The 6,187-nt window shown below is 42.0% G+C and overlaps 1 non-coding gene across 1 annotated transcript; it reads right to left on the reverse strand.

Annotated features, from left to right (window-relative positions):
- Positions 1–2,208: 2,208 nt before the first annotated feature.
- LOC131224569 (small nucleolar RNA R71) lies at positions 2,209–2,315 on the reverse strand. The gene has a single exon (XR_009161042.1). It is a non-coding gene; the product is annotated as a small nucleolar RNA R71 (small nucleolar RNA).
- Positions 2,316–6,187: the final 3,872 nt, after the last annotated feature.

Here is a 6,187-nt window from a genome sequence, read left to right on the forward strand (position 1 = left end):
AAATAGCTAACCTATTTCATCGTATAGGTACCGTCATTCCGTTTTCGAGAATGTTGTGTTGGAACCGAGTTCAAATCGTGTATTCCGATCAAAGGTGCGGACTATAAACGTTTAGGTTATGGTTTTTAAGGCTTTCAATGTTAGCAATGATTTATGCTAACTTGATTGCTGCTATATGATCTTTGTTATGATGTATTCGATAAACTATGCATGTGTGTGAACAATGTGAATATATAATGCATTCCATGTGTTTGTTGAAATGTTTGAATGAAAGTACAATTCTAATTTATGCTTGCCATGACTATTAATCTAGAATACATGTTTGTTGAATGTATGACAACTCCTTTGTGAATGGATTTTTCATAATATATGCTATAACTAATTTAGTTCACGATGTAGTAATGTGTAGCCTAAGTGTTTGATAAAATGTCTGAATGAGAAATTGTTTGATGAATCGCTTTTAATAAGGGTATTGAGATAGGATTCTCAACTACCTTATCCATATCTATAATTTCCTTTATGTAATGTAAATTGTCACTATGTGATTTATGGATGAAATGCAAATGTATATTAACATGTTCAATGGGTTTGATAAAATGCTCAAATGATAATTATGTTTGAATTGTTTGTTAAATGCTGTTATGATTAACATATGTGACTACCTATTGCATTTGAGTATGATTGGGACTACTACGTAGTCCAAGCAGTCGGTAATGGTTCCTGATTGAGTGGCCGAACTAGTTTTGCCACATTGGATACGTTCGATGAATCCGAGTCGTATGATGATTGTCGACAGTGGTTAGGCCATGTGGAGTGCTTACGCGCTCCATGTCGATTAATTCAGCGTACGCTCGTAGCATTTAAACTTGTCAAATAACCCAATTGGCCTACTTTGTGTTTACTATGTATGGACGCTACTGCTTGAATCTAAGGTACTATTTACCAATGTAAAACCCATTTCAACCATGGTACCAAGATCCGCTAAGACTCATGAGCCGAGCATGGTGGTGTATGGGACATCGTGGTCGAGCTGTCGGCCTACACTAGGTTGACGAGCCTCCCCATAGTGTCCAGTGAGCAACCCAATCTCGTGGGCTGAATATGGTGGTGTATGGGACAACGTATTCGAGTTGTCAGCCTATGTTCAGGTGACGAGCCTCCCATAGTGACCTTGAGTATAATCAACTGAACTTGCCTATCCACTACTTTCATTAGGGGTGATGCCCTACAACTTGCCTATCGTATGTGATTAATTAGGACTGACGACCCTAGATGGATCCCCGTTTGGGTTAACAATATAAAGGGAGGTACCTTAGCTTCCCGAATTTGTTGTATGAATAAGCCTAATCAATTTCTTGGCTAACATGACTATGCACTGCATTACATGTGCTTTGGCGAGGAAGTGCACGTTTAGGGAGTTTTCCATGCGCAATCGTTAGATGAAGTAGCTGAGTGAGTGCAGGCGAAGGCATGCATCATTACTGCATATCATTCCTACATTAATAAGAGTAACTAGGAAGTGATTGCTGTATTGCTTTATCATTACTACTTGATTGAATTGATAACATGTTAACCTTTTCCTTATAGTACCACTGAGTTGATCACTCACTCCCACTCTGGGACGATGTTTTAAAACATCAACCAGACTCTGATTTAGATGCAGGTTCCGATGAGGCTTACGCGACAGAGTTGGATTTCTTATACGAGGAGGAGGAGTTCTCCTACGTGCAGCTCTCAGGCGGGTCTGGGTAGACTTAGAGTTGTGTCGCCGGGATTATAAGGATTATATGGATTAGTCGTACATTCACGTTTTGTCATTTTGTATATTTTGAAACAAATTATGTTATATTCTACCCGGTAGCACGTTCATACTCTGAAGGTTATGGAACACGTATGTACTCTATATATTTATCTCAATCTTCCACTTGCTTGAGTACATTAACTTTGGAGTATGATATGCCGATTTGGTATAATCCCACTCATGTTTAATGCATCAATATGGACAACATTTAAATATCATTATCTATGTTGCATAAGTGATGCGTTGGATCTCGGGAGTTGAGCTTTGCTCGACCCCCAATTTTTGGGGCGTTACAGAAAGAGAAGGCTGAGATGTGGTTGCATTCATTATGTTCTCGATCTATTGGTAGATGGAATAGCATAACAAGGGAGTTCATAAAGAAAATTTTCCTATACCACAAGATGAACACCCTTAGAAAGTTAATCATGAACTTCGCCCAAAATGAAGAGGAAACATTCTTCCAATGTTGGGAGCGGTTCAAGGATCTTGTTAGTTCATGCCTACAACACGGTTTCAAAGTGTGGCACATCACAAACTTTTTCTATGATGGACTGACATCTTCCATATGCCAATTAGTTAAGAAAATGTGTAATGGGGTATTCATTAATAAAAATGTCGATGATGTGTGGGACTACTTTGATAAGTTTGCTGAAAACACACAATCATAGGACATCTCTCCAAAATCAAGCACCATGTCTAGGCCAACTCAATCTAAGGAGAGGGGCGGAATGTATCTCTTGAGAGAGGATGATGATATCAATGCTAAAGTGGCTAATCTCATCAGAAAACTCGAGGCTATGGAATTAAAGAAGGATAAGGCTAAGGAAACTGTTTGCAGTATTTGTACTTGTAACATTCATACAACTGAAAATTATCCAACAATACCTGCCTTTCAAGAGGTACTGAATGAGCAATCCAGTGCCGTGTATAATTACTAAAGACCTTTCAGTGGGCCCACCTCTAATACGTACAATCCCAGCAGCAGAAATCATCCAAACTTCAGCTGGAGAAACAGACAAATTGCTACACCTCAAGGATTCCCTAATCAAATTTCACATCAAGGGAAACCTCAGGAGGATCTGGTTTTAAAGCATCTTCAAAATCAAGACCTCACAAAGGCCATATAAGGACTTGAGACTAAAAGTGCGATTGGGAGCAAGGTGAGCCTTCCAGCTCATTCTCTTCCATTCCAAAACCACAATATGAAGTTAGCTACCCGAGCACTTCAAATCAGATGGAGCAAGCTAAATCTATCACCACTCTTAGGAGTGTGAAGACAGTTGACAAAACCATTCTAGTCAGGGCTAAAAGCCTAAGGACCCGAAAGAAGACAATAATGATAGATCTAGCCATGCCCTATAAGAATTAGAACTAGAACCTCAAGGGAAGTTGATTACCCCATTTCCCCAACGGTTGATAGCACTAAAACCTCTCTCTAACTCTTAGGACATTCTAGAGGTGCTTAAGCAAGTGAAGGTAAATATTCCTCTACTAGATGTCGTGAAGCAAATACCTTCATATGCTAAATTTTTGAAAGACTTATGCATGACCAAAAGATGGTAAAATATTCAAAAGAAGATCTTTTTAACTAAAAAAGTGAGTGCCATCCTAAAGCAAGATGTGCCACAAAAGTACAAAGATCCTGATAGCCCAACTTTCACTTGTGTAATTGGGAACTACTGGAATGAGCACACAATTCTTGACTTAGGAGCGAGCGTGAATCTGATCGCGTACTCAGTGTAAAGCCCGTGTCCTAGTACCACATCATTCCTTAGACATTCGTGATCCTCCCCATCGAATTTTCACAATTCATGACCTATAAACAATGTTCGTGCATGACCTTAAGTCACATCTTGTAGATCCAAGCTGACTTAACCTGAAACCCATACCGTTGTGATTACGTCGTCGCCGCGGTTCCAACGCCGTATCTCGGGCACCAATGCGATGCCTAGGCTAGGAGATATGACCCGCGTATAATTCGAGCATATACCACGCGTTGCGGGATCGAAGATTCCAGATTTGAAAAGATCTCTACAAGAACCCATCATTACATGACACCACCCTAGCCTAACCTAACCTAGCATGACATCATGCCTAGCCATCATACTCTACAAGCCATCATTGCAAGCATTCCTCTCTCTCTTCCTATGCCTCTTTCAAGCCATAATTATCTCTTACAACCCATCATTACATCCCTATACTACCCCTCTCTCTCCCATTCTCTACCATTACAAGCCCCATAGAGAGCTTGGACGTCCAAGGGAGAAGAGAGAAACCCAAAGACCCCAGCCCCTTTTCCTAGCAAATCCCATCCATCCAACCATTGAAGCCTCATCTCTCACCATTGAGGAAGGACCTTAGGAGCTAAGGGACCCTAGAAGCCAACCAGAAGAAGAGGTAGGTGCTCCCTGGGCTAGATTTCTTTATTTTTATGCATGGGGCAAGTGGGACCTACCAATCATTGGTAAGGATCCCATCTTGGTCCCTAGGTGTGGCCAATGGCCTACCATGATTGCATGCATGTATCTGTGATGGGCCCATTCTCCGTGTACCCCATCATGATGTTTCCTTGATGCCTAACATGTAAGGGTCATCTAGACCCTTGATCTTGTAGTGGGGATGTTATCCCACCTTGAGTTGCTGATTTGAGGGCCCACACAATCTTGGGACCCATCTTGATGTATGCATTATGTCATAGAAGAGAGCCCATAATGACAGAGCTTCCTCCATCACCACATGTCTTATCACGCCCTAGACTTAGAAACCAAGCTTAAAAAATTCCCGATCGCTGAATTCAGCACCGACAGCCTCCGTAGTACCCCATTCTCGGCTCCTAACACCCATATACCAGGTTCCGATCCTGGGATCCTACAAGGAGGATTTTTAACATAAATTTGTTTCATAAGAAGCATAACCATAAGCATAACCCATAAATAATGACCAACAACATCACCACATACCCACTATAATAAAAAACTTTGAGTACAATGCATAAAGAGAAATAAAATTCGATATCAAAGGTTCCTGAAACTCAGCGGCACACTCCTGACTCAGTGCTGCTGTGACGTCCTAGCATCACCTGCACCCAACAATCATGCGTAAGCTTATAGAAAGCTTATAGAGGGTAGTGTAAGTGTGTGCGTAGGGTAAGTACCAAGTATACAATATCAGAGTAATGTGGAAACATGCTGGTAAATCCATGAATGCTATCAGCCGTACCAAGGTTATGAGATACAAGGCCTACATGGCCAATGTCATATGTGGATGCAACTCAAGCATACCAATCCTCATTTGAATCCACATAACAATACTGCTCATCTCTGGAATATCACCAGGGTCTAGTACAGTCTGCACCAGATTGTCACCCTAACTGGACATGCAACCATGCAAGTGGAAGAGACCTCACTATCTGCCTAGCCAGTAGTTAGCCAATATCTACCCGACACGTCGATAGTGGACCCAATTATAAGCTGGTCAGACTCAGCCTATCCTTACCCCTACCCTCGGCCGGGTAAGGCCACACCCCCTTCCAACCGATCACAACTCAGTGGGAGACACAGCCTAATAGTATTTGGCACTTGTGCGCTCATGCATCCACTTGATCTCGACGTTGGAGCATCCTCTTAGTACTATAAGGGTTCTAGGACTTTCACCCAGAGACATCCATAGTGTCCCAATGCTAGAAACAAGTATTTTCAGCATCTAATCATGCCATCCACGATATGCCTCTGGAGGCCACAACCTTAATCTCGCTAGGGCATACAGTGATTGTATCACACAAATGCAAGGTGCATGAGTCACACTATCCAGCCATGTATCAATCCTGCGCGTACCACGTGCACTCATGTGGGGCATTTTCGTCTATCAGGGAGTCCCATAAACAATCAGCCCAATGGCTTATGCTGTGATCAATCACTCCTCATAACAAGCATATAAATGATGCATATAGGCATGTATCATGATGCTATGCTAGCACATACTCAGGGTGTCCCACTAGCTTAAGTGAAGTAGCACATTAATTGTCCTAAATACATGATGGGGTCCACAGAAGGACTGTGGATCTAGATCAAAATATCAAAATTAGTCCTTAATAGTGGATATACCAAATATGATATCACAAATCCTTCTACCTATGGTGATGATGAACTCTCCTCATATCAAGGATGGGCCTAGATGGCCTACTCATATCACGAATGGGCCTAAGAACAAGGAGTGGGCTTCCTCACCCGCTCCATCACATAGTATACTAGGCTTTTGATGGGGCCCAATAGGCACGAGATGGGCTTTATGGCTTGGACAAATCTACAAGACACGGTGGAAGCACCATCAATAATGGGGGCCCAACAGTTCGGGTTAGCCCACTAAGGGAAGATGAGAATGGGCCTA

Source organism: Magnolia sinica, chromosome 13 (genome assembly GCF_029962835.1).
Source record: "Magnolia sinica isolate HGM2019 chromosome 13, MsV1, whole genome shotgun sequence".
Classification (NCBI taxonomy): domain Eukaryota; kingdom Viridiplantae; phylum Streptophyta; class Magnoliopsida; order Magnoliales; family Magnoliaceae; genus Magnolia; species Magnolia sinica.